This window comes from Toxorhynchites rutilus, chromosome 3, assembly GCF_029784135.1.
Source record: "Toxorhynchites rutilus septentrionalis strain SRP chromosome 3, ASM2978413v1, whole genome shotgun sequence".
Classification (NCBI taxonomy): Eukaryota; Metazoa; Arthropoda; class Insecta; order Diptera; family Culicidae; genus Toxorhynchites; species Toxorhynchites rutilus.
Window position 1 is genome coordinate 4238391 of NC_073746.1, and position 18745 is coordinate 4257135.

Genomic DNA, 18745 nt, shown 5'->3' on the forward strand with positions numbered 1-18745 from the left:
AATACTTTAATTTGCTATCAACTAGTTAATCCCTTATTCGGTCCGTGGTACAGTTTTGTGTTTTGGATTGGTCCCTAACAGGACCAAAGTGTTATGGAATTTTCCATACCTCGCATTGCACGCGGCACTGGGCCGCTCTGAATCATTCCGTGGAAACGCACTCTCTCCTGAGTAGCACAACTGCTACTTTGGTTGAGATTTGCAGATTCGTTGATCTTGTGTGTCAGCCGCATGGGCGGCTGTGGAAAATTTGCAATCGAACACGCACAAACATGATCGCAGAATACAGTCCACTGCTTGGTGAAACAACATTTGGTCCTTCGAACCGGATGGAGGCCGGATGACATATGGATGGCGTTTGGATTTTGGTCAACGATTTGGCAAGCAAACTGTGCCATGGATTTGAGTGAGTGGATTAGATGGTTGGTAGCAAACAAAATTGGAATAGTGAATCGCAAAAAGACTGGAAAAAGTGCTTGCAAATTGCAAAAAGTGAATATTGGATTATTGGAAAAAGACATTGGACATTGGTAAATTTATGAAAACATTTAATGTGCAACAAAAACTATTAAAGCTTAAAGTGGAAGTGATTTCAAGTGCTATAGAATGAAGAACGCGCATGCTAAAGGTGGAGCTGCTGGCGGGACCGGTGCGCAATCCAGTAGCGGCGATGGCGCCGACATGGCAGAGTACAACACGCTGTCCAATCTTCGAGGACTAGCGAAAGGGAAAATCATCCGCTTATACGACATGTTGGAGAGAGTGGAAGAGGAACAAACGCAGCTAACATCGCCACAGGTAAAGGTGTACATAAAGAAACTAGATGCTGCCTATAAGGAATTTCACAACTACCATGAACGAATCGTGGCGGTGGTGGCGCATGGTCGGAAAGAGGAACAAGACTGTAAGTACGTTGAATTCGAGACGCTATACGATAATGTGTCGATTTTTCTCGAGACATGGCTCGAGAATTTTGCCGCACCTGACTCTCGTCCTGCTACTGGTCAACCAGCAAGTCAACAGCCGTTGATTGTACAACAATCGCTTCCTCGTGCCATTCCTACATTCGATGGCAAATACGAGCAGTGGGAAAAATTTAAGATCATGTTCCAAGACGTGGTGGACAAATCAAATGAACCATCACGACTCAAGCTCTATCATTTGGAGAAAGCATTGATTGGGGATGCTGCCGGTTTGATTGATGCGAAAACAAATGCTGATGGCAATTATGATCGCGCTTGGGAAATATTAAGAGAGAGGTTCGAGGATAAGAGGCGTATGATTGATAAGCATATTGTTGGTCTGTTAAGCATAACGAAGATATTTAAAGAAGATCATTGCGAATTACGGAAGCTTGTTGATACATGTGTGGGTCATGTCGAAAATTTGAAATTTCTGGGTCAGGAATTTTCAGGAGTGTCCGAACTGGTTGTCGTACATATCCTTACTAGCGCTCTAGACAAAGAGAGCAAACGAGCATGGGAATCAACAATGGAACATGGGTCGCTTCCGAATTATCATGATACAATCTCATTTCTTAAAAATCGCATTTCCATTCTTGAAAGATGTCAGGTGTCCGATACAAGTAACAATCAAAAACAGTTAGATTCTATGTCACATAAAAGAAATCAAGTATCGAACAAACAACCAAATTCGCGAGTAAACACAGCTACAGTTTCGGCTAATTGCGAGTTTTGTGAAGGTAACCATCTCGCATTCAAATGCCCAAGTTTTCATGCATTAAAGATTGATGAGCGGCTCAAGATGGTACGTGACAAGCGAGTTTGCTTTAATTGTTTGAGAAGAGGTCACCGTGGGTTAGATTGTCCAACATCTAAATGTTGCTCAAAGTGTCAGCGTAGACATCACAGTTTGCTTCACAGGGAAGGAGTTCGTTCATCAAATATGGGTAAAAGACATACAGCATTAGAGAATCAAAAACAGCATTGCACTCCCAGCACTTCGAGAGGTTCATCAATGCAGGATATTACAGCTCAGCAAGTGCTTTTGCTAACAGCACAAGTTATAGTTTTGGATAAAGATGGAAATCCGCATACAAGTCGAGCACTTTTGGATAGTGGCTCGCAAATCAACTTCATTTCAGAGTCAATGCTTGATAGGCTAGGAGTGCAGAAAGAAAAGGCAAACATATCAGTAAACGGAGTTAGCAACATCAAATCCAAAGCTCAACACAAAGCTAGGATAGAAGTATGCTCTAAATATAGCAACTTCGAAATCGATTTGAATTGCTTGGTTACTCATAAAGTCACTGGTATTCTGCCAACTTACGAGATAGATATAGCCTCATGGAACATTCCGCCCGGAACACAATTGGCTGACCCTTCATTCTACAAACCTGGACAAATAGATTTGCTAATCGGAATGGAGTGGTTCGATGATCTCATTAAACCCGGACGTGTGAAGCGTTCAGAAAAATTACCAACTTTGATAGACTCAGAATTTGGATGGCTTATTGGTGGAAAAGTTTATAGCGACTTTGTATCTGGTTTAATCGTTCATTCGCACACCGCAACACTATCTAAAGTGCCATGTGGTCAACAAATCCAACGTTATCGGAAATTGGATAGCGTGGCATTTGAGCAATGTGTGCCAACCGAGGCTGTACAGTGCGAAGCTCACTCTCAGTCTACATTGCGTCGCAACTTTCAAGGTTATGATATGGTTCAACTACCATCGCAGAAGACATATAGACAGCTAGAAGATTCTAAGCATAGCGCTCTAAAGAAATACAAGCTATACAAGCAACAGGAAGGCCAACAACAATATGATAAGTTCATAGAAGAGTTTGTACGCTCAGAACACTTTTATGAAATAAATGAGAAACCAGATGCAAGTAGGATTCTAAAGTGGCAACTTTGCAAGCAAAAGTTAAATTTCGAAAAGAAGAATGATAAAAATATCAGAACTTATGTGCTATCAAGAGATGCTAGGAGTAATAAACGCAAGCGAAAAACTAGAGCAAAAGAATGGACATCCTTTCCCTCAAGTGCGCTTCATTGGGAGGCCGGAATAAAAAGTTTAACGATTCTTCTAAATCATGTTTATAAACAAACTATCCTTAAAAAATGGAATTTGCGACTCTTTTATGTTATTAGGAACTCATGACCCCTATTTTCCCATTGTTCCCAAAAGACCCAGAAGTTTTGATAACTGAACACATGATTATTGGTAGCTCTCTAATATCCATACTCGAACTCTCCTATAAAGATATTCCCATAAATCGATTGTACCGATTGCAACGCATCCAGCAGCTGAGACAGTATTTCTGGAATCGCTGGTCTCATGAACATTTGGTAGACCTCCTATTGAGAGCAAAATGGACAAGAAAGGAATTCAACGTGGTTATCAATACAGTCGTCCTCCCCAAGAAATACAAGGTTCCAACTCAACAAAGAGAGATAGGCCGAGTCGCACGAACCGACCTTGGATTTGATGGCCTAGTTCAAGTCGTGGATATAGGTGTTGGCGATTCAACTTTTAGAAGACCGATCCACAAACCAGCGCCACTACCTATTTTGAACAACGCATCGATTGAGGACAAGGATAATTCAACAGAATGACTTTCCTTCTGCCGTGGGAGTATGTTCAGTCCACCGCTCAGCGCAGCGCACTGAAAGTACGACCGACAGGATGGCAGAGGAAGGAACGCAACGAAAGGACGATCGCGAGGACACAAACACCAACATACGCCCCACCCGTGGGAGAGTGCATTGCGAGCGCAAGCAAACTGCACTGCGTGCAGGGAGGGAGTTCTATTTCAACCGCCAAAGGAAGAGGTTTATTTTATGTGCTGAACTCACGATAGAAGAGAGATTTTAAAAGAAAGTTTGATATTTGATCTTGTAAATTTTGCTGTAAATATAAAATGTGTACAAAGTAATAAATACTTTAATTTGCTATCAACTAGTTAATCCCTTATTCGGTCCGTGGTACAGTTTTGTGTTTTGGATTGGTCCCTAACAGGACCAAAGTGTTATGGAATTTTCCATACCTCGCATTGCACGCGGCACTGGGCCGCTCTGAATCATTCCGTGGAAACGCACTCTCTCCTAAGTAGCACAACTGCTACTTTGGTTGAGATTTGCAGATTCGTTGATCTTGTGTGTCAGCCGCATGGGCGGCTGTGTAAAATTTGCAATCGAACACGCACAAACATGATCGCAGAATACAGTCCACTGCTTGGTGAAACAACAGGTTGCCTAATCAAGAAACAAGAAACCCGCTTTCTCAGTCATCTCATTGCTGATCGGATGGGGTATATTAGAAACCAGAAGTTTGCTAGTGAGATAGAGCGTCTAGGAATACATTCAAACCCTTTTTGGAAATTAACGAAAATACTAAAACGGAAACCGAAATCTTTACCTCCACTAAAGGATGATTTAGGTGGAATACTGGTATCACCGTCGGAGAAGGCGAATGCTATCGAGAAAAAATTAGTTGAGGCCCATAACCTAGTAGGAAACATCGTAAGTTCAAACGAAGCTGCAGTTGAACAATCAATTATACAACTAAACATGCGAAATGAAAACCCAATTGCTGTTAATGTAACGGCAGCCGACGTTAACATGGCTGTGAAACTCGGGAAGAATATGAAGGCCCCGGGAACCGATGCTATTTTCAACTTAGTACTGAAAAAATTAAATAACAGAACCTACAACTTCTTGGCCGCTATCTTCACCAGGTGTTTCCAATTGGAATATTTCCCTACCAGATGGAAAACAGGTAAAGTCATTCCGATACACAAACCAGGGAAAGATCCTACGCTTCCAGCGAGTTACAGGCCAATCACGCTTCTGTCTGCGGTGAGCAAAATTTTTGAACGTATAATCCTCCAGCGGCTGATGATAACGTTTGGCACGATGGCCTAATCCATAAATTAGTAGGAGCAAATTTCCCACTATACCTAGTAAAAATGGTGCGTAGTTATTTGAAGACGAGAAAATTTCGTGTGCATATTACTGGTTCCTGCTCTGAACTATGTGATATTTCTGCGGGTGTACCTCAAGGCAGTCTCATAATCATAATCAGGCGTGGCATCAAGTTCGAAATAATTTCTCATCCAAAGACAAAAATCATCGAGGCAGTAGGTGTGAAAATCCATAGTTTTCGTGGTCACATTACGTTTCTGGCCTTCCGGCGGCGAATAACATACTAACATTCCTTCGCTTCCCACGGTGACTGTAAGGACGTGGCCGGCGTCGTTATTGACCATTTAAAGCTCGAATCACCGAAAATTGCACAACGAGAATGACTTGCTAGTCCCAAGCGTCATTCTGTGTGTTCTTTGTGCAATTTGGTTGGTTCAGGTCAATCACGGAGAGCAACTACGAATTGTACAGTCTACCCAAGCTCAAGCTCATATTGGAGGGAAGAAAAAGATTCTACGTATAATAAAAATATCTGTTTCCAACGTATCACGTTTCCATTTTATCACGCGAAATTTTTTTTTGAGCGTGATATAATCGAGACTTCACTGTATGAATAATCTTTTTTTTTTTTTGAATATTTCTAATCATCTCAATTATCTTCCAAAGTATTCTATTATTCTAATTTGGGTGGAAACAAACTCAACAAATATATGGCCCACGCAGATCTGATCAGCCGTTCTCCCGTGATGATGAGTTATACGTACGTGGAAAAATCCTTCTGTTTTATATAAAGATTGAATGAGCTCGTCTCTGTATTGACGAGAATTTTTAAACTTTCCGCCCACCATGTGTATTCTGCATTCATCAATAAGAAGCTTGAGTTGTCTGATAATGTTGCTCGGTCAAACAGCCATATTTTTTCCTATGGTTGAACTTCTTCCTTGAAATGTATATTCCGAAAAAAACGCGCATGAACTGGGAGCATTCAATTTATTCTCATTAGAAATAGAAGACCAAGAATTCGACCAGGATGGAGATACCGAAAGACACAAAGAATGTTGGGATTCTTGTAATATTAAAAATCACGATTCGATTCAGCATCCATTCATGACGTCGAAACTACTTCGTTTGTATTTTTTGATGATTCCCAAGGTATTCCGAAAATGGAAGATGAACAACAAATTCTTTCGCGGTTGCATGGGCCGTTTCTTTGGAGATGTGTTTCTTGAAGTGAAGTTTCTTTTTATTGATATCTGGTATTTTGGGCTTTTATTCTGTTGTCTTGAAACTTCGTTATGCTACCGATGATAATGAAGTCAAGACCATGGTAAGCATGGGTACGAAAAATGCTACAATGTATGTACTACATTTTTTTCTTAAATTTCTTATTCCGAACGAGATTGACTTTTGCATCATGTAATCCAAGATTGCAACATTTGCACAACCCGATTAGATTTGACTAAATCAGCATACAGAATGCAACATTGTTCTAATTTTAACTCCGATCGGATTCGAGAATAGCGGTTATTATTTGTAGAGAATGTCAAATCAATTACAACAATGTTGAGCTAAGAAAATCTTGGGCAAGTGAATAGAACCCCGAAGCAGGTTTTCAATTGAAGGAAGTCCCATGGTCTTAGTCTGATGAGATTGGAAAGAAAAACTGTATAATGAGCTTCTACCAAGCCCAAGCAACCTGTCCAACAAGTACTGCTCGCAGATGAACGTATTAAAATCAGCGATCCAGAACGCTTCAAAGGAGAGTTTAAGACCATAATTAACCAATATGTTAAGTTTTGTGTTCCTTCAGAACAATATCAAAACTAATGTCTTTTTGACAAATTGGGAGTTTTTTTTCGAATTCGGGTGTTGAACTAGGATGTGATGAAAAAACAAAGAAGTTCTGAGAGGATGGAAGTTTGACTTTACGAAGTTAAGGATGCTGAAATACTGCGGAACAAAACGAATGAATTTTTTGTCTATAAAAATGATGACTCCGATATCTCCCTCAGAGTCGGCATGGTGTTTTTTTGAAAATTGATTTGAGTATTAAGTATTAAGGATTATAGGTCGATTAAATGTGCTCCCTTGGCCGAGTGGTTAGCGTCACAACTAACATGCCGGGTGTTCGGGTTCGATCCCCGTTCTGGTCGGGGGAATTTTTCGTCAAAGAAATTTCCTCCGACTTGCACTGTGATCACGCGTATTCTAGAGCTTGCCACTCAGAATACATTCAAGGCGTGGTACTTGGCATAGAAATCTCAACTAAGTACTAATAAAAATGACGCAAGTAATACTACGTAGATACGGCGAAGTTCCTCTAGGAACGTTAGTGCCATTGAAGAAGAAGAAGAAGAAGGTCGATTAAATAATCGTTGACGATTATACTTGGGGTGTTTTGTTTTGACTGAGATCATTGTAGTCGCCAGGCACTACCAATTCTGTAAAAGCGAAAGTACTTCATTGCTGCTAAGACGAACATTTTTTGTGCATTCGCGAACACGAATGTACAATGTTGATCATTAGACGTGACATTCGGGTTTTGAGGCCACATACTCTCTACTAGATAAGCAGGTTCGAACGCAATCTTGAATAAATTTTAATTGTCAATTTTTATTTTCAAAGTGTGTTTAATCCACCAATCATTATCATTATCATTATAACTTCCCAAAAACAGAGCAAAAAAGCTTAATGTCGTCATGGCGAATAATAAATAGAGCGGATCAGTTAAGTGAACAGAATCAGAAATTGGGCACTGACTAACATATATGTGTTTGAGCGGCAAATTCGGGTGTGTTCAACGATACAAAACAACATGACGCAGTATGAAATTTTTAAAACATGAACAGCGCGATGATATTGATATCGTTTCTTAAAATACATTCTGTATTGTTTCTTTTCTTCGATAAATGTCAATAACAGTTTTCAAACGAAGTGTTTGACTTCATTGACTGATTTTTTGAAAACTCAAACAGCTCAGCCAGCTTACGTCAATTTTCAATGAAAATACCCGAGAGTAGATTCACAGCTGATATTTTGATATGGATTTGTAGATAATGTAAATGGAATTCGGAAGAAAGTAATGAGTTCCCCGAACAATGTTGAAGAACATCTGAGAATTATAAACAAATCGGTACATTTAATAAGACTATATTTTTTATTAATAAAAAACGTAGACTAAAAAATAGAAACAAACTTGAAATGAAGTTTAAGGAACCAAGTTGAGTTTTCTTGATTTTTTACAAAAACTGAAGGAATGGCCACGTGGACAACAAGAGGAGGGGTATAAGAAATGTCCCGCTTATCCACGCAGGGGGAGGGGGTGTCTGAAATCATGCTCATGCACCTTACATGTACAGTGGGGTAAACATCGTGATTTTTGAAGATTTTGCTCGAATTTTCACCAGTAATTGTTTATATCGATATTGCAGCCAAATTAAGAAAGATAGTAGTTGGGTATCAAAGAAAATTGTAGAGCGGTTAGAGAGCTTCAATTAAATTGATAGAAACAATCTAGTTTAATATAAATTTTTGGATGAAATTAAGTTTCTCACTTCCAAAGTGTTATAAAAATCCACTGATTTAGATGTTCCACTACTATATCCTGTACTGAATATTTTCATCTTTCAAATGAAAGAAATCAAATTCCTCTTTTATATTCAAAAAACAAAAATACATGCAAAAAAAACGAATAAAGAATATTTTTTTTGACTCGATTATATACAGGATTCGATTATACACAGTGAAAAGAAATCGAAGATTGTATATAATCGAATCCGAGCTGTAGTGGACAGAAATATCGGTAAGAAATAAAAATCGATTTATTTCTTTTCTCTTAAGCTTTAAGCTTTAAAATTATGTACATCCCACATTCATGCGTTCATTCTATGTACAAAAAAAATGTATTTATTTGTAATGCAAAAAATCGTCAATTACTTTTCGGGATAACGGATTTTCTTCGTTTTCTTTGCCGCCATTAGAACATTACTTTGAAAACCTTTCAAAATAATGTTTCATTAAAAAGGCGGATGGGTAATTTCGGCAACATAACCGAAGGGAAGTAGAACTACGAGGGTTGTACATTTATGAGGGCGGTCCGATAAGTACTTAGCCTCATCGCCCGATGGTGTCAGTATCGCAAGAGAGATTACTATCGTGTAGTACATTCTCATAAACGGCTACTATCAAAATTTTGTTTTGACCGTGTGTGGAAGCAAAATTGCCCGCGGATTTTAGAAAAACGGGAAAAAATGAAAATTCCGCCGTCGCCACGGCCAAATTGGTCGAATACGAACGGCTGCTCTATCCACCGTATTCTCAAGATTTGGCCCCGTGCGATATTTGTTGTTTCCAAACTTGAAAAAGTCACTCGCCGGGTAGAAATTTGAGTCCAATGAAGAGGTCATCACCGCCACGGAGGCCTACGTTGCAGACCTCGAGAAAACGTATTTTTCAGATGGATTAAATAAGTTGGAGCATCGCTGGGTCAATTGTATCGAGCTAAAAGGAGACTATGTTGAGAAATAAATCGCCACTTTTCCAAAATTTTTGTTTTTTTTTTTGGTGGGCTAAGTACTTATCGGATTGCCCTTATTTTACTTTTTTTTTTCAAAAACAGGAACCGAGATATAATATTGAAAGCAAAACATCCGCTCTTAGTTCAAACTTACACTATCGAACATGGTGTTATAATTGATATTAAGTTCAACGACACACAACTACAGAAAAATGACACCTTCTTCCTCGATGGCACTATTAGGATATTTAATGAGTTAATAAGTACCTTAGACTATTCACCGTTAATTAATTTGCGTCAATTTCTAGTTGAGATTTCGTCGCCAAATAATTATGTTTCCATGCTACTAACCATTTCCTTTATTTGAGTGATATGTTCAATTGTATGCAAGCTGAATGAATTGATTTTGCTAAAAAGTCCTCCAAATTTAACGTGAATGAGTTCAAATCTCCCATCAGAATTAATGTGGTCATCGGAGAAAATATTCTTATTTAACCTCAATTTACATTTCACAACCCACCATATTTTCACTGTATTAAAATAACTGCCAGTTATGATATTAAAAATGTTAAAGTTGACATCGTGTTCTATATTTTTTGCGTGTCGTTGACCCTTTCGAAAGGCTTCCTCCGTTCGTTATTTTCTCACGTCCCCCACTTTGCAAACCCAATTATCATCCAGCGGCAAAAATAACCATGCAACCAGAGGCGCAGATGTGTGCGTTGTTACAAATCGTCCAATTACACGGATGGAATCGAACTCGGAAAGCTGACGTGAAATCTGAACGGAGAGAGAGAAAAAAAAAAGTTTCAACCAACTTTTCCCCGCGATTGAAAGGGTTAGATTCTACCCCTTTCTTTTCTCCACTCGAGCATCCATTAGTCATAAGAAGATGTACACTTGAACAAAAAGCGTAGTTCCATTCTTCCACATTCCATTTCACCACCCCGAAATAATCCCCTTGGCACGGGGCTACGGAAGGCAGCGAACGAAAAGCGCACGTTCATTTCACAAAGGTGTAATTTGTTACAGCCACAATCCCACGAAAACGTAGAGAACAACAGAAAAACGGTTTCCGCCGATAAAAGGTGAAACTATGAATGTAACTTTGGGCATTGGCAGCGCCCGGCTCTTCCCATCGTTCTCTCCGAGTTCGTACATGGGCGTGGGAGTGAGAGAATCCCACTCACCATCCACCATCCACAAAGTCCAACTTCGGAATACTTTTTCACGGCTCAGTGTGCGCGCGTGGGAAAAATTTCCACCTTGCGTCACACCGTGGAAAGACGCGCGCGAGATTTGCTTGCTGAAATGTAAAAGTGAGATATTCCCAAACCAATTTATCAAACTGGAGAAATGACAATCACGTTCTCAAGCCGCAGAAGCCACACAAAAGCTTCCAACGGGATTCCATATTTTACTTGATGACTCGTGGGGCTGCCAAGGAAGGGCGGGGGACGCGATTGTGATTGAACGGAGAGCGAGGTGCGGTATCGTTTCCGACTTCCGTCTGTGCTTATCGTATTTGTGGTGAAATTAAATTCATTCCGACGAGTTCCGATGATTTAGGTGGGGGAGGGGATGACAAACCTGGCGCAAATAACGTCGACAAGTAATGATGGGAGCTTACCTGCTGTGGAACGTAGAGTTTTCCTGAGAGTAGAACTGTGACTACAGACAGCATTTGAATAAGTCTATCTTTAGCTGCAAAAATTCTAGGACTACATAAATTGGTCCAACCCAAGAAATAAAAAAAGGATAATCCAAAAATTCGCTTATGTAGGTACTCATTTTCTTATTCATATATTGAATAACTCCAGCCAATGAATTCAGGCTTCAAACGAATTCGAATTGGCACTCTCAAAACTTGATCCTCCCCAGTTTTAACGGTTTTGTGTTAGCGTAGTTTCCTAGCAGTTCACACAACAAACTCAATTCCGCTGGAAGCGGCCTATGTTTGATGTATTATGCGTACGACGTGAGCAGCCGATGTTGATTTCATGTTTGTAAACTCTTGTGTGTTTGCCCCGGAGCTTCAGACACACGCAAAGAAACGCAGGAATAGATCCCCTCATCCGCCTTGGAGAGCGTGCGGGACATCATTTTCCTCTCCTAGTCCTGAACGTGGCCGTCGAGTCGAATCGTTTACTGCAGGGACGAAAAGCTTCGGGGTCTTTGCTGTTCGTTTCGTTGTTTGGGAATGTAATTTTGTTATCTTTTATTTGGAATACGTGTTGACACACCTTAAAACAGGAGGAGATTCTCGACGTTCGCCAGAAGTTTTCTGTGGTAACGGCAATGGTCAAGTTTTTGCTTTCTCTGCAGGAAGAGAACACAATGGTCTGCGTCAAGTAGTTTGGGCGGAATGATTTATTCGTGCCAAACGCATATTGCTGCTCGTTTTTGTCATTAGAGAGAGGAACCAATGAGGACTGCTGTTTACCTCCAGAGGAAGGAAACAGGCCAAGTCGAATCAGCTGGCTCAGAGCTCTGCACTCTCTATTGCATTTGTGATTTAGTATGTAATGCGGCTTCTTCCTTTCAAGCAACGAATTTAGCGAGTTGTTTGTTGTCTTTCACCGAGCTTTATATATCGAAGATGTTTCCTGTGCCTTTCCCTCGACTGGATCTGCCAAACGTGTACTCCGACAGACCTTGTCGGAACGGGGAAGACTGCTCAGTGAGCACACAGACGAGCGCTTGGCCTCGCAAATTGAATTATGACTGTTTGGCCTGCGGAAACGAACCCCTCTTGATGTTATATTGTCGGCTAGGTCCTTCTCGAAGACGACGTGAGCTAAATAGTTAAGCTGTGCTGCGGGTCAATCACCAACCACCCCACCCATCGAACTCGGACCTGGCCCGAGAGCCAGCTGTTTCGCTTTGCCGAGGGTGTTCGCAAATCCTCGCAGGGGTGATGTTGTTCAACATGGCGGCGGATCGCCTCAATTTGCATCACAATTGAATGTGGGATTAGCAGTCAGGCTATGGTTCTCTGTTGCGAGATGCTAATTTTGGCAGTAGCCGGACCTAGAAAGTAAATGACTGACGAGGTAATTGGAAACGTAAATGCTGCTCGAAGCGGTGTTGTCATCGTTAGTTTGATCCACTCGATGGAGGCTCGAAATTTGTTGATCGATTACTCATTCAGCGTCAGAGCCAGTGCTCAACAATTGAGATTATGATCGAGCAATTTGGGTAATGGGCTTCAATCAAATTTAATAAGTTCGGTGACCAGCATCAGCATGGAAACACGGGAACATTAAACATTCATTCGTCAGTATCCTTGCCTTTTTATGTTCATAGATTTTATCCATCTCACTTGATGAAAATTTATATAAAGTACACTTGGGCAATTTGAAAGTAGTCTTAAAAATCACTAAATCACTAAATTGAAATTTGTTTGCAGCATATACAAGGTATGACAGATTACTTTCGATAAAAAAAAGAGAATCACACTGAATGTTTCAAAAAATATAAATTCCTCAAATGTTTAGTTTTCATATGCATTGTTTCAACTTGTCCCGTGTGGGGCAAAGTGAAGTAAGGTAAAATCATATCATGCGGGGATACTAACTGCTTTATCAAATCGGATTGGTGATGTGGCTCTATTATTAGCTATTGCTTGAGTTTTAAATTATGGAAGTTGAAATTATATTTTTTTATTTAGAAAAAAATAAATAAAATTTTGAAATATATGTAATCGGAGGTCTAGTAGTATCTGCTATAACTAAAAGAACTCAAATTACTTTTTCTTCTTGATTACCTGCTGTGATAGCTGCTCCTACATTGTTTCTGCTTTAGTTCATTCTTCAAATTTAGTAACTGCTGGGGTTTATCTGTTAATTAGGCTTAATATTTTACCTTTTACCTTTTACTAAAAAAATTCTAGTACTTCTACCAAAACTCATCATTATAATATCAGATTATTTTCGGACACAGACCCCTCTCTCTCTTCTTCCCTTCAGAGAGGGGGGGAGAAGTGTATATTGATCATAGAAACGTTTCGTGCCCCGTAAAATCTTCACATGCCAAATTTGGCTCCATTTGCTTGATTAGTTTTCGAGTTATGCAGAAATTTGTTTTTCATTTGTATGACAGCCCACCCTAAGAGAGGGAGGAGAAGTATTTACCCACCATAGAATCATTTATTGCACTTAATTCTCGATTAATGCAGAAATTTGTGTTTCATTCGTATGGCAGCCCCCACTTAGAGAGGGAGGTGGAGTGTCTTACCACCATAGAAACATTTATTGCACCCTAAAACCTTCACATGCCACATTTCGTTCCATTTGCGTGATTGATTCTCGAGTTTTGTGTTTTTTTTTGTATGGCAGCCCCCCCCCCCTTAGAGAGGGGAGTGGAGTGTCTTACCACTATAGAAACATTTATTGCTCCCTAAAACCTGCACATGCCACATTTCGTTCCATATACGTGATTAATTCTTGAGTAATACAGAAATTTGTGTTTCATTTGTATGGCAGTCCCCCTTTAGAGAGGGGGGAGGGGTCTCAAACTATCACCAAAACCTTTCCCGGCCCCAAAAACCCCTACATACCATTTTTCATGTCGATCGGTTCAGTAGTGTCCGAGTTCATATAAAATCAGACATACAGACAGACGGACAGAGAGAAGATTATTGCTTTATCTACTTTAAGATAATCAGGCTTAATAATAAGAATTTCATCTACTGTAAAGTTTAAATTAGCTTTTATTTCATCTTTTGACTCATGCTTTATTTAAAGCATTATTATTTATATGTTCAGGAGTAATTATTCATCATATTGAAAATATATAAGATATTCGTTATTTAGGGGCTTATTTATTACTATACCTTTGATTTGTAGTTGTTTAAATATTGCTAATTTAGCTTTATATTATATACCTTTTTTTGCAGTTATGCTTTCTTATATGATGTTTTTTCCATTTTCTTCTACAGGTTTGACTATTTTTATTATTTTTGTTTATTATACAGTAACTGGAGTTTTCAAAATTATGACTTTAAATATATTAAATGATAAAATATAAGTTATATATTTCAGATTTTTTTTTATAATTATAGCTATTATTTGGCGAGAATATTTAGATGATTGATATTTTTTAACTCAGAAATTATTAATTCACCTAGAATGATAAAATTATCAACATTGATATTTTGTATTTTAGGGGATATACTAGGTTATTTATTGAATTACGAAAATCTTTTAGTTTTTTTATAAATTTTGAAGATTTGTTGGAATAATATGATTTATGCCTTATATTTCAAGTTTAATTACTATTAAAATACCATTAAGGTTGAAGTGAATATTTTGGGGGTCAAATATTATATTATCAGATAAAAAATATTCCTTATATATTCAAGAATTTCAAAATAATAATTTAAAAATTTATTTGATCAGATATTTTATTTGAATCATTATTTTATTATTAATAATATTTCTAAACTCATTTGAATAGCTTATATTTAGAGTGTAACACTAAAGTTGTTAAGGAAATTAATTTAATTTTTAAATATATAAATATTATTTATATAAAGTTTTTTAATTTTACATTGAAAAGGTAATGTTTTTTTAAACTATATAAATATTAATAGAAATATGGTGATCAGGAAAAAGTTGCTAAAATTTATCTTTAATGGTTCAATTCCATTTATATTTCCTAATTGGAATTTAAAATTCATTGATATCATTACCAGTAATATACATCTTTCTGGGTTCAATTAATTTAAGATAAATTGAGTAAATATATGTATATATTTTTTTAAGTCTAAGTTAAATCTAATTGTTAATTATTATCCTATTTATTTTTTGAAGAATAGTTAAGTTGAAATATGGGTGTATTCACCTAAGACTAGGGCGAAACTAATTGCAATATATCGCTTCATATTTGTGAATTAATTATTAAATTATAAAGCTCCTTGATTTCATTCATTGTATAACCCAATTAATGAAATAAAAATATAAAAGGCTAGTATTTGTTCAATTTATTAAATTTGATGAGTTAAAAATTAATATTATAGGGAGAAGAACAATTTCTGCATCAAAAATTTGGAGAATAATTGCAATTAAAAAAATCGAGTAGAAAAAGGTAGACGAGAAAAATTTATCGGGTCAAATCCTCATTGAAAGGGAGAACATTTTTCACCATCAGTAATATTTTTTTTTAGATAAGAAAGTTGCTAATATGATTACAACAATCGAAATAATTAAAATATTTAGGCTTATTAAAGTAAGTGTTAAAAATTTTTATACTAAAATTCATTAGTCCTAATGATTGGAAGTCATTTACACATACATATACTTTATAAATCAACCTTCTCATAAATCATTAAATAGAGATATATAAAAATAATCAAACTACATCTACAAAATGTCAATACCATGCTGCTGCTGCAAATTCAAAAATGGTGGGTTTTTGAAAAATGATAATTAATGTGACGAAAAAAAAATTAATAACCAATTAAAACACGAAAATCACGGAATTTTGTTGCTATAAGAAATGTTGATTCGTAGACATTATCAGCGATAGTAAATGGAGCTTCTATATATTCATACCCCTGTAAGATTAAAAAAAAATTCACTAACTGTAAACTGTAAAAACTATGATGAGCTCAAGTTAATGTAATTCCAGAGGCTAAAAGAATAACAGTATTTAATAAAGGGAATTGAAAAAGGTTAAATGGATGAATTCCAATAGAAGGTCACATTATTCCTCATTCAATTGTAGAGGATAATCTTCTATCGGAAATTTCCTTCTTGAGAAATATGTTGTCATCATTGAAATATAATAAATGAGGTAATAATATTTCCTAGAACAAATAAAATATTATTATATTGGTAAAATCATTGAACTAATCCTGTGGTTATTGTTATTGCTCTAATTGCACCTAATAAAGGTCATGGACTATAATCTAATAGATGAAAGGGATGGTTTATTTTTGTTGTCATTAATTTACTTCTCTAGAATACAATGTTATTAAAACTGAAAATACATAAGATTTAATAATGGTAACTGCGATTCAAGCAATAATGAAGCAATTTGGACAATTAAAATAATTTTAATAATAATGTTAGATGTTCTGTAACCAGTATTTCCTAAAAGAGTTAAAAGTAAATGACCGGCAATAATATTAGTGGTTAAGCGAACAGCTAAAGTTTCTGGGCGAATTACGTTTCTAATTGTTTCAATACATAATATAAAAAGTATTAAAATTGCAGGGATTCCTTAAGGGACTAAATTGATTGAGTGAGTAAGATTTGTTCATCCATAAGTTATAATTCTTAATCATAAAAGGAAAGCTAAAGTTTGGGTCAATGTTAAATGACTAGTTCTTGTGACTAAAAAAATATAAAATATAATTAAAGAAAAAAGGAGATAAATATTGAAGTTCTTATATCATTATTAGTTGGCCCTAAATGATTTTTTAATTCTTTCAGTAAGGGTAATAAGATATTATTTCAAATAATTAGAAATCGATATAATAATGAATGAATAAGTAAAGCGAAAAATTTGTAATCCTAACGAAGTTCTTATTCAATTTGAAGGTATATTGAAAATTATTGTTAAGAGGTCAAATACAGAAAATAAATTAGTTATCATATTCAATATAATTTAGACTGTTTAATATTTAGAGAAGGGGAGTTGAATTCAAAGAACAAAAAAACAATAAAAATGTTTAATATTAAAAATTATTAATGTAAATGAAAAAATGAAAAATAAAGTTAATCGTCTTAACGGAGATATTTGAGGTATTAAAAATTTCAAATTATTAAAAATTTTTTAATTTGACAAAATATGGTTTTTCGGTTAAACTATTTTTTTTATTATAGAATATCATTATAAGTAATTGCTAATTTACTATAATATGAATTAATAGATCAATACTTGCCTTTAGTCATCTAAAGAATTAATTTGGGATGAAACTCATTTAAAAAAAAAATAAAAGGAATTCTTTCAATAACAAGTGGTATAAATTTATGATTTGCTCCACAGATTTCTGAACATTGACCGGAAAATAATTCTGGTTGATGAATTCGAAAATTAATTTGAATTAATCGACCAGGAGTTGCATCAATTTTTACACCTAATGCTGTGATTATTTATGAGTGAAGGACATTTGTTGCTGTTACTAAGATTCGAATTGGTTGTTAACGGTTGAAATAATTCGATTATCTACATCTAATAAACGAAATCCATTTACAATCAGTTCATTAGTTGGAATTATAAAAGAATCAAATTTCAAATTTGTGAAATTTGAATATTCGTATCATCAACATCATTGATGACCAATAGTTTTTAAAGTAATTAAGGAATTATTAATTTCATCTGCTATGTATAAAAGACGAAAAAAGGGAAATGCAATAAATATAAGAATAATTGCGAGAAAAATTGTTCAAATAATTTCAATTTGACCATTTGAAGATATCGTAAAGGTATCGATTGGCGAATTTGTTAAAAAAATATATAATTATGATATAAGCATTAATTTTGTTATTATAATTAAATTAAAAAAGGGTGATCATGAAAAACAGTTTAATTGTTCTATTAATGGAAAAATATTAATTTCGTAATGCTAAATTAGATCATGTTGCCATTTTCTAAGAAAAAAAAAATTTAATTATGAAACTTGAATTCATTGCACTATTCTACCATACTAAAAATTTAATGATAAAATAAGAAGTTCTGAATCCAAATAATTCTAAACATTTTTTATGCAAATAGTCATTTGTTGCGTGTTATGGAGGGAAGAGGGAGTCTCAAATAGTAAAAAATGCGTTACATAGTATTTGAACGACCCCTAGTTGTAAAAACTAACAAATTTGACTTGTCTTATGTCTGTGTATTCATAAATCACGTAGAACATGCTGAGGAACAAAATATGAATTATTATTATTTTTTGAAAACATCATCTGACATCTGCAGCAACGTTTCAAAAATAGTAACTGCTTTTCTAACTTACTTAACTTAACTGGGTTGGAACAACAAGTTGAAATGCTCAGAGTCACACGGAAAAAAAATTTTTAGTTTTCAAAACAACTACACTTGCTAATTCCTATTTAATTACCTGACGTGAAATTCTGGCAATATTTTTGAAAAAAAAACTGTGTTTTCGGACAAACGGAGTCAGCGAGCAAAAATGTTTGTTTTGATTTCACGTACGAGGAATCCGAGGTGCGGATTGTGTTGAGGCATTCCAATATTCTGGTAAAGGCTGCCATACGGTGGCAATCCATCCATCATTCCTAGTAAAAGTTATAGCTTCCGTTTTAACTTACCCCGTGTTTCAACTTGCCCCGGTGTACCTTATATAAAAATGGATTTCTGTCTGTCAGTTTCTCAT

At 36.2% G+C, this 18745-nt stretch overlaps 1 pseudogene; it reads left to right on the plus strand.

Annotated features, from left to right (window-relative positions):
• Window positions 1-606: 606 nt before the first annotated feature.
• LOC129779817 (uncharacterized) lies at window positions 607-14817 on the plus strand (annotated as a pseudogene).
• Window positions 14818-18745: the final 3928 nt, after the last annotated feature.